The following is a 15,646-nucleotide window of genomic DNA, read 5'->3' as shown; positions in this document are numbered from 1 at the left end:
ATCTTTCATGGTAAATAGCTGCACTGCAAAATTCAAGGACGTGGTAGACAAAGTAATATAAAGTGTTAACAACTCCGTGAAAATGAAGAGAAGTGCGGAATCATGTTGCCAGAGGTCTCCCAGTCTTGCACAGAAAGCTGGACGCCACATGGCGTGGGATGAGGCCTATGAAAAATACGGGCCCTGAAACATACTTGTGACGTCACACTAGTCAGCTTGTCCACCATACTTCGCGAACACTCGACTCCTTGTAAGGCCCACGAGAAATCAATGTGTAATTGAAAAGACCCTCACTAAAGGCCTTGAATTTATTGTTAGCTATCGAGAGCTTGCATGTGTTTAAACGCGTAGTCAAGAATTATTAAACTCGTCTGAAGTAGTTACTCGCTCCCCGCCGGAGACGGCTGCTGTCACTTGTAAGACCTGCAGTGTCACGTGCTGTGACCAACGCGCCGCGGCCTGTCTTTCTCGTTGGCCTCGGTGTGAGGTCAGAGTGACTAAACCGCCAAATGGGGCTGGCCCCGCAACACGAGGCAGCTGAAGGAATGGGGAAAGACAGTGTGTGTCAATCAGAGAATAGTTACGGTGTACTGTGATGGCGATCTTCATTACAACATGGCCTGAAGACAACCTACGGACGACTTCACACGGACAAGAATTATCGGGGAATCGGAAGAAGAGTGACGAGTGTAGCGCAAGAGTATTATTTCATGTGCGTGGGTAACGTTCTGACCCATGGGCATGCTGCCGGAAGGAGAAGAGCTGATCGACCACGGACAACTACAACAGCAGACGACCGGTACATAGTGCAACGGGCGAGAGGGAACGCACAAACAACGGGTGCAATTGCAACCCTATTTAACAGGACTGAAAGGCACGCAATCTCGCCCACAGTGGCATGGCGACAGCATGGGGTGGCCTCTTTACGCGACAACCAGTGCGTCCGTTGACAACCTCACTGTTTGGGATGGTGCCAAGAGCACAGGCACTAGACCAATGATGAGTGGTGTGCATGCTCTTCTCGGAAGGGAGCAGATACAGTCAGAGTAGTGATTCTGCGTGCACCCTCATGTAGCGAGGGGTGGGAACATGTAATGCAGCCAGAAATATTGTCGAACATGATGGTTTTGGTGCTCCAGGTGTTTTAACATGTGTCTGTGACGTACTATTGGGCCTTCAGAGTTCCCTGAATCACTAGCAGAGGTGGACTCAAGTCATACCCGATGGCTTCCCACACATTGAAGCTGTGGATAAAACCCATTTGTGTCTCCAAAACATTGGCATAATGTATCCCCTCCCATCGGGGCCTTCATACATGCAGAGTGTGGTTACCCAAGGTACTGCAGAAGCGAGATTCATTTTTCACGATGATGCGACGCCACTCGTCAGCAGTCCACGCCCCCAAGTGCGGCACCACTCTTAAAGGAAGCCACCTGTATTGCGGTGTTAACGGCAGTGTACTCACTGGATGGCGATTCAGTAGCCCAGCTTCAGCTAGTCTCCAGACAATGGTGCGGGATATTGTAGGGAGTCCATTACTTGTGCCAAGATAGAAGGTGCGAACATGAAGCGGTTACGGTTGGTGAACAATATGGCTGTACTCTATCAGTCGCTCAAAACATCGACGGCTTGTGTGGTTCACCTCGTGATCCCATTCAGTCCAACAATGGATCACGGTCACATCCAAATGCCTGAATATTGCGTAATCGAGCAGCCGGGACATGCCGACCCACAACGATGCACTTTTAAAATTGTCAAACGCTGATGTTGTCTCATGTGAGCACAGAGCACTCTCCGTGGTCCTTCAAAATGTTCGTCAACGATATGATGCACTGCACACCTATCGTATATACTGTCAGCCCGGATAACGTGGTCACACAGTGAAGAACTAATGCAGTCTGGCGGACATCCTAGCCATCACAGACGATTGCAACTCTTAATTACTGACATACCTCTAGTGGTGCGTATGTGTAAGGAATCGTATCGGCATCGGACCTTTGCTTCTAGATACTCAACCCTCTTTGTCAACAAATATAAATAGCAAAGATTAAACTAGCCTTGTTACTTCTGCACCTTTCGCGATTATGTCGCACCTATTTGGTACTAAATCTTTAAAGTTAAAATAAATCCCATTACGCGTTGAGACAGCTCCTTTCTGAAAGCGGGAAACCCTAGCAGAAGCGGGAAGCATCGAATGTGCTTGGTCAGCGGGCGGCTGTTTAGCGGTGAGGGCGGACGAACGTGCTGCAGCGCTAGCGGCTGGCAACAAATCGGGATTCGTGATTTAACGGTATCACATTTTCTACCCGGGCCGTGTCAAATCGTTTAGAGAGCATGCCCCGTGCGGCTTTGATTGTTTCCGTGCATTCGCCGGCGTTTCTTGCCGCTCCCGCGCTATACGAGAGCTCGCAGCGGGCACGACGACGCTACACGTAGTTTCCTCGTCCACATTATTTCCGGCCTGCTGAATCACTTGTTTCATAGCACAAGTTTCTTTAAATGGACTATTTTTGTAAGGTTTTGGCGAGTCATTTATTCGGGAGTGAAATTCCGTACATACTCAATGAGCTCGTTCTCGAGGAACACGAACGGTTTTAGCGGCGACGCTCGTGCATGATTTCAGATCGGACTGCGAGAAAGCTGCAGCGTCACAAAAACTTTGTAAACATGCCTATGACGTTGCAGCTACAGCGGTACCAGCTAGTGGCGAGAAATCAGGCTGTCCACAAAGCCAAAATGGTAAATCAACTACCAGGTCGCTAGGTCCGCGTTCAATACGAGTTTCTCACATTACAGAAACCAAAATGTGTGGCTGCTTATTATTTAGTGTGTCCCTGGTTGGATCTCAACAGATTCTGTGGTTTCCCTAAATCTCTCAAGATGAATATCCACATGGGCATTTTCAAAAGGACACGGCAAATTTGCTTCCCCAACCTTGTTTATTCTGACGTTGAGCACCATCTATATTGGCCCCATCGTCGGTGGGGCATTGAACCCAAATCTTCATTCCTTACCCGCAGGTTTGATATTTTGTAGTGCTTAGAGTATGTGCACAAACTCAGTCGTTTGATGGTTCTGATGCCACGTTAAACCGTGCTCCGTTAGAAGGGGGAACACTGGATCTTGAAATCAAGCTTAAGAGTGTACAAAAATTCCCAGCCTTTTTGCCGCGTCGAATTAGAATAAAACTCCATCGTCTTTGCTAGGAATAACTGACTCATGCTGTGATGGCCTTACGCAACGAATAATCGGCCTATGATTGGTCGACGTACAGTATCATGACTTAATGCTACCAGAGGTCGTGTCGATGTGTGTGATGCCGGCACCACCGCTCCCGATGGAACGTAGACAACTCGACGAATACCTCTGTAGCGACTCAACGTCGACAGCCCGCTTCCGTGCAAACACTAAGATAGTAGCTGTTGTCCCGATTACAGCCATTGTTGCACATTCCGGTCTAGTGGCCCCTGTGACCAACAGGTCACTACGTGAGACAAGAGTTTCGTTTCGTCAAACATAATTTTATGTTTATTCGTGAGACAATTTTCAGCAACCGCTGAATTTTCTAATAAGCCCTGGCGGTACACGATTTTTAAGGTGTCCCAGGTATTCTGTACAGCGTTTGGAAATTGTACGGATTGAATGATCGACAAAGTTGCTTCAGTAATACACCAGCGATGCTTTCGGCATTTCAACAGGAATGGTGACATCGTAACACTGTAGGTACCGACACTATCTCTGGCAGCACGGCACTATATGATGTAAGTCCGTCAATCACACGCCGACTGTTCGTTACATACGGTCACCACACAACACTTAAGACTGTCAGTGGCTCCTGACGAAGAAGATGGGGGTTCCATAATGAATTCTCCGTCTGCACCGGAGTGTGCACTTATTTGAAACTTTCTGACGCTGGAGTTTTTATTCTACTGTGGCAACGGGCGAATACTGAGACATTTCATATACTTATTATATTCTTGAAACTTGGTTCGATTTTTCGTGATCTGGCAGACTTCACATCTCAAAAGCAGTATGAAACACGCGTCCATGATTGCACTGTGTGTTAAATATGTTGTTAATATTGAGGAACGAAGTGTACGGCACGACATCATCTAGCTCGCAAAACAAATCTTGGATCTTTGGGTACTGGGTGATGATGTGATATACACTAAACCCACTTACTTACGCAACATTAACTATGTATTACACATACATTGCAATCACTGACACGTGGTTTATACCACTCAGAACTGTAAAGTCTGCCAGATGATGACGAACAGTGGAAATAAGTTTCGGCAAAATATAGTTATATGCAATAACAGCTTTCGGTTGTATGCACAAGTATAGCTGTACCGAAATCTGATCTGGGTCTTCTAATCAACGTTTCGTGAAACAATAAGCCGTGTAATTTATCGCATAATTTGGTTCGCGCACCGCACACTGTCAGGAAGTAGTAATCCCGGCCGCGGAGGAGCCTCATATTTGTACATAACGAAAGACCGGGAAAGGAACATTTCCAAACGAAACGGAACGGATGTTACACAGGATTTCTTCGATGAAAATATTTTTTCAATTGCAGATACTCAGAAGAAAGAAGAGATGCCGTGATTGCGTCGCCACAAGTAAACATGAATATGTTTGCTCACAATAAACACCATAGCATGGAGAAAAAGTCTTGTCAGACGTTGTACTAGACAAGGAATGGCTTTAAATCCTTGTCCGACCATTGTAATTAGGTTTTCTGTAGTTTCCTTGAGCTATTTAAGATGAATACCGAACGTTACTTCAATATCGCTTCATTACACTCTTTCTCTCATTGCTTTTAAACCAAACGAATTCTTTGCGTCTTGTTCTCATGTAGGTGGCGAGTTCTCTTAACAAGAATTTGAAAGAAATCTTTGTCACACTAATCTACATGAAATGAACTCGGTAAAATATTGTCAATGATGCCCTCTGAAAACTTTTCAGAGAGAGGGACAATCCTTGGTTTAAATTCGTCGATGCATTATTCTGGGGAATTCAGCTTAACAGATGTGATAAAATCGAGTAAAATCTGAAACATACTGGCAGCATAAGCTCCTAGAATACGATGCTACCGTTTCATCCCCTCGTTCAGGAAATGTCATCATTTTCAGTATATCACAGAAAGTAGACACACGTCAGTGGATAGAACACCTCCCTGCTTTGTCTGCTCACATTCTAGTTTCTGAATGTGGGTACCGTTCGCGACCCAACCATATTACAGACACGTCCCAACATGTCATGGTCCTAGTGACCGCGCTGCTTGTCTTTCCTTGCAACACTTCCAAAGCAAGTGTCGGTGGAAGCAGGAAGACGTGATGACATAATCCTATAAAAAGATTACGGGGAGGTAAGTCAGGTGACCGTGGAGACTACTGACGAAGGGGACAGCACATGACTACCGCAAGCATGAAAGTTAATGAAAGCTTGGAATGAAGTTCCATGCGTCATAAATATTCTATAAGCAAAGTATTGCTAAAAGAAGACGTAGGAATATTCCGACCAATATTAATGAGCCGACTGTATTACTATTTCCCAAATGTTATTTTTTAAGACCCTTCAGAGATAATATCCGTTACCTTCCTATACAACGAAGTCTAGCTATACGTGTGAGAATGTTCAGATAATACGTCTTGACAACTGCCTACTATGTACTTGAGTGACATTGCCACTGAACCAAACTAACGATAACATTTTTTTTACTTTCTGTTTAGCAGCCGTTATAAACTAATTAACCGTTCGAATCATGGTTCAGTCGACGCTGTAAGCTTTTGCCAGAAGCTAGAATTATTGGTACATCATGACTGGCCAGTGAATTCAAGGGATACAACGAAACAACAGTCAGAAAGCGCAGCACGTGACTCAAATTCGTATTGATAGCCACAAGTACGAGAGTTAGAACGTTAATAATGGCAACTGTTTACTTATCACTTATACAAAATACATTGTCTGGGAAAAATCGCAACACCGAGAAGGAGTTGTGTGACAGTAACGAAAGCTAACTGATGTGTTTCTACATCTGAAAGATGATGACTATTCAAATTTCGCGCCAGTCGCATAAAAGCGGTGCTTGCAGCGCCACTACGAGGATGCAAAATAGGTTTGCTTTAAATACACGCTGTAACTGTCGTGAGTCTTGCCTATGGAACTGGACGTGGTGAGTTGATTTTAGTCAAGAATGTCTTTAAGGCGACAAAGACGCCTTTATCAACAACTCACTGAGTTTGAAGGAGGTCGTGTAATAGGGCTACGAGAAATTGATGTTTCTTCTGCGATATTGCACAAAGACTTGCCAGGAGCGTAGCCACTGTACCTGATTGCTGGCAGCAGTGGTCTTGAGAATGTACGGTCGCTAGAAGACCGGGCTCCAGATGGCTACGTGGCACTACCGAGAGGGAAGACCACCATGTTCGGCGTATGGCTCTGGCGCATCGTTCTGCAGCTGCAGCAACAATTTGAGCAGCATTTGGCACTACACCGCCACAATGAACCGTTACAAATCGGTTACTTCAAGGACAGCTCCGAGCCAGACGACCTGTAGCGTGCATTTCACTGACCCCAAACCACTGCCATTTGCGATTTCAGTGATGGCAAGCGAGAGCTCGTTGAAGGGCAGGATGGTCTGTTGTGTTTTCTGAAGAAAGCTGGTTCTACCTCAGTGCTGGTGATGGCCGTGTGTTGATTAGGAGGAAGCCAGTTGAGGGCCCGCAACCTAACTCTCTGCGTGCTAGACACACTAGGCCTGGGATGCGATTGGTATGACAGCAAGAGCACTCTCGTGGTTTTCCCACGTGTCCTGACTGTAAATCTGTACATCAATCTGGTGATTCGACCTGCTGTCCCGCCATTCATAAACACCGTTCCTGGGGATGTTTCCCGGCATGATAACGCTCGTCCCGTCATGTTGCCGTGGACTGCTTGACCACCACATGTCTCCAGTCGAGCACATATAGGACATCATCGGTCGACAACTCCAGCGTTATCCACAAATAGCATTAACCGTCCTTCTGATGACCGATCAAGTGCAACTGCCATGGAGCTATATCCCACAAACTGACAACCAGCATCTGTACAACACAATGTATGCACTTTGCATGCTTGCATTCAACATTCTGGCAGTTACACCGGTTATTAATGTACCAGCATTTCACGTTTGCAATAGCTTAATCTCGCGCTTACATTAACTGCGACCTTGCAATGTTAATCACGTAAATATATTACCTAGACACACGTATCCCCGAAATTTCATTACTCTACATTAATTATTTTTGTGTTGCGATTTTTTCCGTCTGTGTAGACACGTGTTTCAAATTTTTACTGCTTTAAAAGTTGTCACTAGGCTTGCATATTACACTTGGGCTCAGGCTATGTTCCAAAAATGAACACCTTAGCGAAAGGAGCGGTGACACTTTATGAAAGACTTTCCCATCATTTTGCAGGACAATGCTCGGCCGCATACGGCGCAAGTTGTGACTGATTTATTCGATCAATGTGGCTGGGAAGTGCCGTTACTACCCACGACACTCCCCGGACTTAAACCCTTGTTACTTCAACTTGATTCCTAAACTGAAGGAAGCGCTTCATGGCATTCGCTTCAGACCTGTTGCACAGATTCGTCGGGCAATAGACCGCTCCACTCGACCTATCAACAATATTGGCGCTGCTAAGGCTATCCTACGACTTCCACATTGCTGCCAGTTGGTTATACACAATTATGGTGACGACTTTGAAGAACAGTAAAACACTGAAACATGTATCTACTTTGCATTAATTATAAGCAAAAGTTTCCCATTACTAAAAGTTTGAACCCTCGCGTTACCTGTCACATGCTTGTAAATCAGGCTCAGTACGTACCGCGTGAGAAGCGCCTCTAAGGCCAAAACTAACCAGTCATGATGGACAAACATGTTTTAATTTTTGGCAGGAGCTCGCAGCCCCGTAGAAACATGGTTTTAACAGCGAACTAATTACGAATTCCCTGAGAACAATTAGGCCGAAGTGTTCACATTTGTTGATTATCGATCAATTCTGAGCTTACTCCATCAGATTTTTTCCTCGTAAGTATTAACAAAAATTGAAGTTTACAGAATTACAATAAACACAATTGACGAATAAAGGTAATAGACGAGATCAACATTGCCGCCACCGTAGTAAAACATACGAGCGACCTTGGAACAATGATATTGCACAATGGTTCGCTGCAGTTGGACGTTGTATTGTTAAAAAATTTATTACACTCCTAGAATTTACTTGAATACTTTCGGACAAATGTCTATCATCAAGCTACTGCCCTAGAGTTGCTAATTTCTGTGATTGTTTATATATATATATATATATATATATATATATATATATATATATATATATAACTGTAACATTCGAAATTCAGTGCCTAAGGACCACAGAACACATATATGTATACAAAAGCTTTCGGCACTACCTTCTCAAATATTCGCCGTATCCACTGAAACAACATGTGTACAACTGTGCATTAGTGACGAGTGGTGATATGTGAGATTGTTTGTATTTAAACCTAGCTACACACTCAATAGTTGTTTAGTCTGCTTAACAATTGACAAACACTGACAACACTGTCAAAGACAGAAGAATGTGATTACTAAAAGAAGTGCTTAGCATCTCAGGAAAAGAGGTGCCCGAATTGTCTTTGACTGATAACTCGACTTCGCTCCATCCACTTTGCCCTTCCTTCTCTGTTGTTCCCGCAGACAAAGATCATTTCGCCTAAGGGTGTTGATGAACTGGTTAACTCAAACAACCTTTCGCTCAGAACTTCAGTCACATGCTATTATGTCATCTCTGCATTTTGAAATCCGTTGGACGGTGGAGCACTGTTTCTTATAGACGCCACAAATTTCCTTACACTTTACGACCATCATGTATAGGTTTCGGGGTCGTAGCTTGCCACGTTTTAGTAATCCATTGACGTTATTTTATGCCTTGCACCTCATCACGAGTTCTTATAATTTCTTTCTCGTTGTCGAGATTTTCGTTACGATATTTCCTTTTTCCTAGTATATATGATTACATTTATCGATGATTTGCGGTTATACAGGGTTTGAAATTTAATAGACAGAGCTGCCATTTCTTGTCTCTAACCCGGCTGTATTTCAGATACCCGTACCTCTTTCTATGGCAGAGTAGCGGCTGACGATTGTGAGAAAACCAGTGTCTCGCCAAGTCGTGGCAGATGTGAGCTACGTGTCGTCCAGGGCGCTAGCCGCGTGCAGCCATTGAGATATGGTATACGTCGAATATGGCCCTCCCGAGCCATATTCGCTTGAGAGTCGTGTGATTCAGACCAACGTGAGCAACGATAAGCCGCAGTCTCGATAAGTCACCTTCCTGCCGACAGTGCTGGCTGACATTTCTGCTTGTTACAAACAACTAACATTCAAATGCGATTTCTAATTGAGTAACTGTGAAAAATGTGTGTGATATCTTATGGGACTTAACTGCTAAGGTCACCAGTCCCTAAGCTTACACACTACTTAACCTAAATTATCCTAAGGACAAACACACACCCATGCCTGAGGGAGGACTCGAACCTCCGCCGGGACCAGCCGCACAGTCCACGAATGCAGCGCCTCAGACCGCTCGGCTAATCCCGCACGGCTAATTGAGTAACTCGCTGCCTAATTTTTCCTTATATACATAATGTGGATAGCGTTGCTCACACCTGCGGCTAGATCTAAACTCTTCTCATTTTGATATCCTAACATGCAGTACACTTCATGGCAATCTGACGTTTGTTAAAGCCGTCATCGCGGTGCAAAAATATTGGTGACCAGCAAAGTATATTCCTGTAACTGCACTACTGGCCATTAAAATTACTACACCAAGAAGAAATGCAGATGATAAACGTGTATTCATTGGACAAATATATTATACTACAACTGACATGTGATTACATTTCCACGCAATTTGGGTGCATAGATCCTGAGAAATCAGTACCCAGAACAACCACCTCCGGCCGTAATAACGGCCCTGATACGCCTTGGCATTGACTCAAACAGAGCTTGGATGGCGTGTACAGATACAGCTGTCCATGCAGTTTCAACACGATACCACAGTTCATCAAGAGTGGTTACTGGCCTATTGTGACGAGCCAGTTGCTCGGCCACCATTGACCAGACGTTTTCAGTTGGTGAGAGATCTGGAGAATGTGCTGGCCAGGGCAGCAGTCGAACATTTTCTCTATCCAGAAAGGTCCGTACAGGACCTGCAACACGCGGTCGCGCATTATCCCGCTGAAATGTAGGGTTTCGCAAGGATCGAATGAAGGATAGAGCCACGGGTCGTAACACATCTGAAATGTAACGTCCACTGTTCAAAGTACCGTCAATGCGAACAAGAGGTTACCGAGACGTGTAACCAATGGCACCCCATACCATCACGCGGGGGGTACGCCAGTATGGCGATGACGAATACACGCTTCCAATGTGCGTTTACCGCGATGTCGCCAAACACGGTTGCGACCATCATGATGCTGTAGACAGAACATGGATTCATCAGAAAAAATGACGTTTTGCCATTCGTGCACCGAGGTTCGTCGTCGAGTACACCATCGCAGGCGCTTCTGTCTGTGATGCAACGTCAAGGGTAACCGCAGCCATGGTCTCCGAGCTGATAGTCCATGCTGTTGCAAACGTCGTCGAACTGTTCGTGCAGATGGTTGTTGTCTTGCAAACGTTCCCATCTGTTGACTCAGGAACGGAGACGTGGCTGCATGATCCGTTACAGCCATGCGGATAAGATGCCTGTCATCTCGACTGCTAGTGGGATCCAGCACGGCGTTCCGTATTGCCATCCTGAACCCACCGATTTCATATTCTGCTAACAGTCATTGGATCTCGACCAACGCGAGCAGCAATGTCGCGATACGACAAACCGCAATCGCGATAGGCTACAATCCGACCTTTATCAAAGTCGGAAACGTGATGGTACGCATTTCTCCTCCTTTCACGAGGCATCAAAACAACGTTTCACCTGGCAACGCCGGTCAACTGCTGTTTGTCTATGAGAAATAGTTTGGAAACTTTCCTCATGTGAGCACGTTGTAGGTGTCGCCACCGGCACCAACCTTGTGTGAATGCTCTGAAAAGCTAATCATTTGCATATCACAGCATCTTCTTCCCGTAGGTTAAATTTCGCGTCTGTAGCACGTCATCTTCGTGGTGTAGCAATTTTAATGTCCATTAGTGTATGACAAATAGCTGTCACATTTTTGAGTAGTACGGGCAATGAAAGATAGCTGTTGTCACGCAGTATGCCACATGCTAAATGTCGCCGTACGTCACTGTGCGAGGTAGTCGTGTAGACATAGTCCCTTAATGGAAAAATCACTTTTTTGAAGAATCGTGACATTACTCACAACCAAGGGGTTTACACATTACTGTATCATTGTTATTACGGTAAACCCCCAGATATCTCAGCTGCTGAGTCCTGTATGCAAATCAGAAAGAAGAGCAAGAGAAAAAACGTTGGCACGGACCAAATAGAAAACAATTGATCAGATTCTCATGAATATTAATTAAATGGTGGAACATGGTGACTAGCCCGTTTACCACCACTGAAACTGCTGATGTGTGGTGTTCTGCCAGCGTCAAAATCACCAGAAACAAATTAACCTCAGTTACCTAACATCTTCATGATTCTCGGAAAGTAAGCATCTACCTGCTGTGTAACATCAAAATAGGGAACAACACACTAGTCAAAGAACTGAAAGCACTCACGCATCCAGGTACCATTCTTAACAAAACAGCTCCACTTGTGTCAGATACTGATACGGTACTGACAAGGGAAACTCCCCATCGCACCCCTCATATTTAGTGGTAAGAGTGCCCAGTGGACAGCCCGTCAAAAACTGCACTCAGATCGAGCATGAAAACAGGAAAAAGGTGTACTGAACTGTGAGAAAAAAACCAGAAACAGTGAGCGGTCCAAGCAAAAAGTGCAACATAGAGCAATGCAGAAGAGTAACGGAGTCGTGGTCAAGTGGTCACGGTCTTAGACTACCAAGCGGGTGAGCCCTGTTCAAAGCTCGCTTGATTCTTCCGCTGTTCGCTGTATTGAAATTCGAGTCTGTTTCGTGATGTAACGTCCGTTTGCATCAACGTGGTGTAAGGAAGGGACCTATAATGAAAGTTGGTTCTACACAACTACCGTATTAGCAGCCGAAAGGAAGTAGCATTCGAATGGGAACCGCAAACGTTTGATGACAAGGCGACAAGTCAACAGAATCCTCCAACGGAAAACACGTCTGGTGTGTCATACACGGCATTAGTGACAGTACATCTGTCTTATGATACGAATCTCTTATCGACGCACCTAATTTATACGCGTGGTGAGTGAGTGAGATATGCCTCCTTGCCCGATTTAGGTGTTGCGTATGAATGTGAATGTGACCTCCCCCAAGGAAATGATGAAAACATAATAGTCCGTCACATAAGCTGCAACAAATGAATGCAACAGTTTCACAATCACACAGTTTATCTGTGCTCTGTCAAAACATATATTTATAACGTTTTTGAACTTGCGTTCCGTTTCCAAAGTTTTGACTCTTCAATTCCTTCGTTACAACATAGTTCACAACCGTTTATTTGTTGTTTTCATTTTTGTGATAAGTCTACGACGGATCTCGCCTGCTCTCACTATTCATCACTCGTACCTGCAACGGTAATACACTGAAGCGCCAAAGAAACTGGTATACACGTGCGTATTCAATAACAGAGATATGTAAACAGGCAGAATACAGCGCTGCGGTCGACAACGCCTATATACGACAACAAGAGGCTCGCGCAGTTGTTAAATTCGGTTACTGCTGCTACAATGGCAGGTTATCAAGATTTAAGTGAGTTTGAATGTGGTGTTATCGTCTGTGCACGAGCGATGGGGCACAGCATCTCCGAGGTAGCGAAGAAGTGGGGATTTTCCCGTACGACCAATTCACCAGTGTACCGTGAATATCAGGAATCCGATAAAACATCAAATCTCCGACATCTCTGCGGCTGGAAAAAGATCCTGCAAGAACGGGATCAACAATGTCTGAAGAGACTCGTTTAACGTGACAAAAGTCAAACCCTTCCGCAAATTGCTGCAGATTTCGATGCTGGGCCATCACCAAGCGTCAGCGTGCGAACCATTCAACGAAACATCATCCTTATGGGCTTTCGGAGCTGAAGGCCCACTAGTGTGCCCTTGATGACTGCACGAAACAAAGCTTTGCGCCTCGCCTGGGCCAGTCAACAGCGAAAGTGAGCTGTTGATGACTGGAAACATTGTCTCGTTTCAAATTGTATCGAGAGGAAGGACGTGTCCATACGGGGACAGCCTCATGAATCCATTGACACTGCATGTCAGCAGGGAACTGTTCAAGCTGGTGGAGGCTCTGTAATGGTGTGGGGCGTGTGCAGTTGGGATGCTTGGTGCGTCTAGATACGGCTCTGACCTTGTGACACTTGCATAAGCATCCTGACTGATCACCTGCATCCATTCACGCCCACTGTACATTTTGACGGACAATGTGACACCCCACACGTCCAGAATTGCTACAGAGTGCTCCAGGATCACTCTTCTGAGTTTAAACACTTCCGGTGGCCACCAAACTCCCCAGACATGGACATTGAGCATATCAGAGATGCCTTGCAACGTTCTGTTCAGAAGAGATCTCCACCCCGTCGTACTCTTACGGATTTATGGACAGCCCTGCAGGCTTCATGGTGTCAGTTCACTCCAGCACTACTTCGGACATTATTCGACTCCATGCCATGTGTTGCGGCACTTCTGCGTGCTCGCGGGGGCCTTACACCATTCCGCGCGGGGTAGCCGTGTGGTCTGAGGCATCCTAGCACGGTTCGCGCGACTCCCACCGTCAGAGGTTCGAGTCCTCCCTCGCGCATGGGTGTGTGTGTTGTCCTTAGCGTAAGTTAGTTTAAGTTAGATTAAGTAGTGTGTAAGCTTAGGGACCGATGACCTCAGCAGTTTGGTCCCATAAGATCTTCCTACAAATTACCAAATTTTCCTTATACCATATTAGGCAGATGTACCAGTTTCTTTGGCTCTTTAGTGCATATTCTTATCACACGACTCATATTCTATAGCGAGTGTATAGTATGACAACTGCCAGCACTACAGAAAGAGAACAAACATTTCAATGACCGGACGGATGTCCGTTATGTGAATAAAAAATAATAAAAGTAAATGGAAAGGTAGGTTTGAACACGGCTCGTCCGGTTAGCAGTCCAACACCGTAGCCACTTAAGCACCTAGCCACTGCTACTTCTCTTCGCTCGATGTTACACTTGTTGAACTTGGACCGTTCACTATTTCTATATTCTTTCCTCTTTCTTTCTTTCTTTTACAGCTCAGAACGCCTTCTTGCTGTTTTCATGTTTGATTTGTGTTTAGTTTTTCACGGACTATCCGATAGACCATCTTACCGATAGAAGGTGGTGCGATGGGGAGATTCCCTTGTGAGAAGAAAGTGCCTGAAAGTATACGTCTGGGTACGTTAGTGTGTGGACGTGTAACGCGAATGATTAGAAATCCGAGGAAGATGAAACTAAACATTTTTTAAATGTGATGCTACTGTAGGATGTAGGCAGTTAAAACATGAAATAAAGAAGTAGTATAGGAAGTGATGAGGACATAAGGCTCTGTAAAACCCTTACCAAAAGAAGGGTCAACTTGATGGGACGTGTGCTAAGGCATCTACGGATAGATAACTTTGCGCCTGTAGTAGCAGCAGACTGAAAAAATAGTAGGGTTAAACAAAGACTAGAATGTTATAGAGAATGTTAAGTGTAGTAGTTGCTTATAGATGAGAAGCTTAGTACACATATAATGTGACGGACTGCAAAATAAAAACGTGTTTTAAAAAAATAGCTGTTGTGATAAAAAAATGGCTCTGAGCACTATGGGACTTAACTTCTGAGGTCATCAGTCCCCTAGAACTTAGAACTACTTACACCTAACTAACCTAAGGACATCACACACATCCATGCCCGAGGCAGGATTCGAACCTGCGACCGAAGCGGTTGCGCGGTTCCAGACTGCAGCGCCGAGAACCGCTCGACCACTCCAGCCGGCGCTGTTGTGACATCTTTTGATAAATCGCAAGTTTCGTTACATTTAATTGGTGTCAAGTGCATTTCTCACAGGACACGAGAGTGTGGTGATTGAAACTCCGCGTTGAACACACTTGTTTCAGAAGTGTTGGGATGTGAGGGTTTAGCTGGCAGAGGTAACCTTAGAACAGCTTTCACTCGACCCCCACAGCCGACACATGGGCTGCTAAACGTCCACATCGCTCACCGGTTATCTGCGGAAGGACGTCGTCGCCTACCTGTAATTACTGTGTTGCGGGAGGCACAGTAATTTTAATTATTTAGCTTTTTGTATCGGAAAGAAAAAGGAAAGAACGGACGTGGGCTAAAAGCTTCTGCACGCAGGTCGCGCACTCTCCATGTAATGCAACGCGCGGTAGGCGGTGTGAGTGGATCGAGACAGCCGTCATTCTATGCTCTTCGCCATCGACAACATTCGACTAACTTCGGAACGCTGCCCACGCGTCTTTCCAGGCGATATCCACAACTTCGGTCCCAAA

The 15,646-nt window shown here is 45.2% G+C and overlaps 1 protein-coding gene across 1 annotated transcript in view; it reads left to right on the top strand.

Moving 5' to 3' along the window:
- LOC124722245 (zinc finger protein rotund-like) overlaps positions 1-15,646 on the top strand; it is a 506,603-nt gene that overhangs the window by 93,806 nt on the left and 397,151 nt on the right. The window lies entirely within an intron of this gene.

This window comes from Schistocerca piceifrons, chromosome X, assembly GCF_021461385.2.
Source record: "Schistocerca piceifrons isolate TAMUIC-IGC-003096 chromosome X, iqSchPice1.1, whole genome shotgun sequence".
NCBI classification, from domain to species: Eukaryota; Metazoa; Arthropoda; class Insecta; order Orthoptera; family Acrididae; genus Schistocerca; species Schistocerca piceifrons.
The sequence above is the reverse complement of the archived record's forward strand: the minus strand, read 5'-3'. Positions and strand labels throughout refer to the sequence as shown.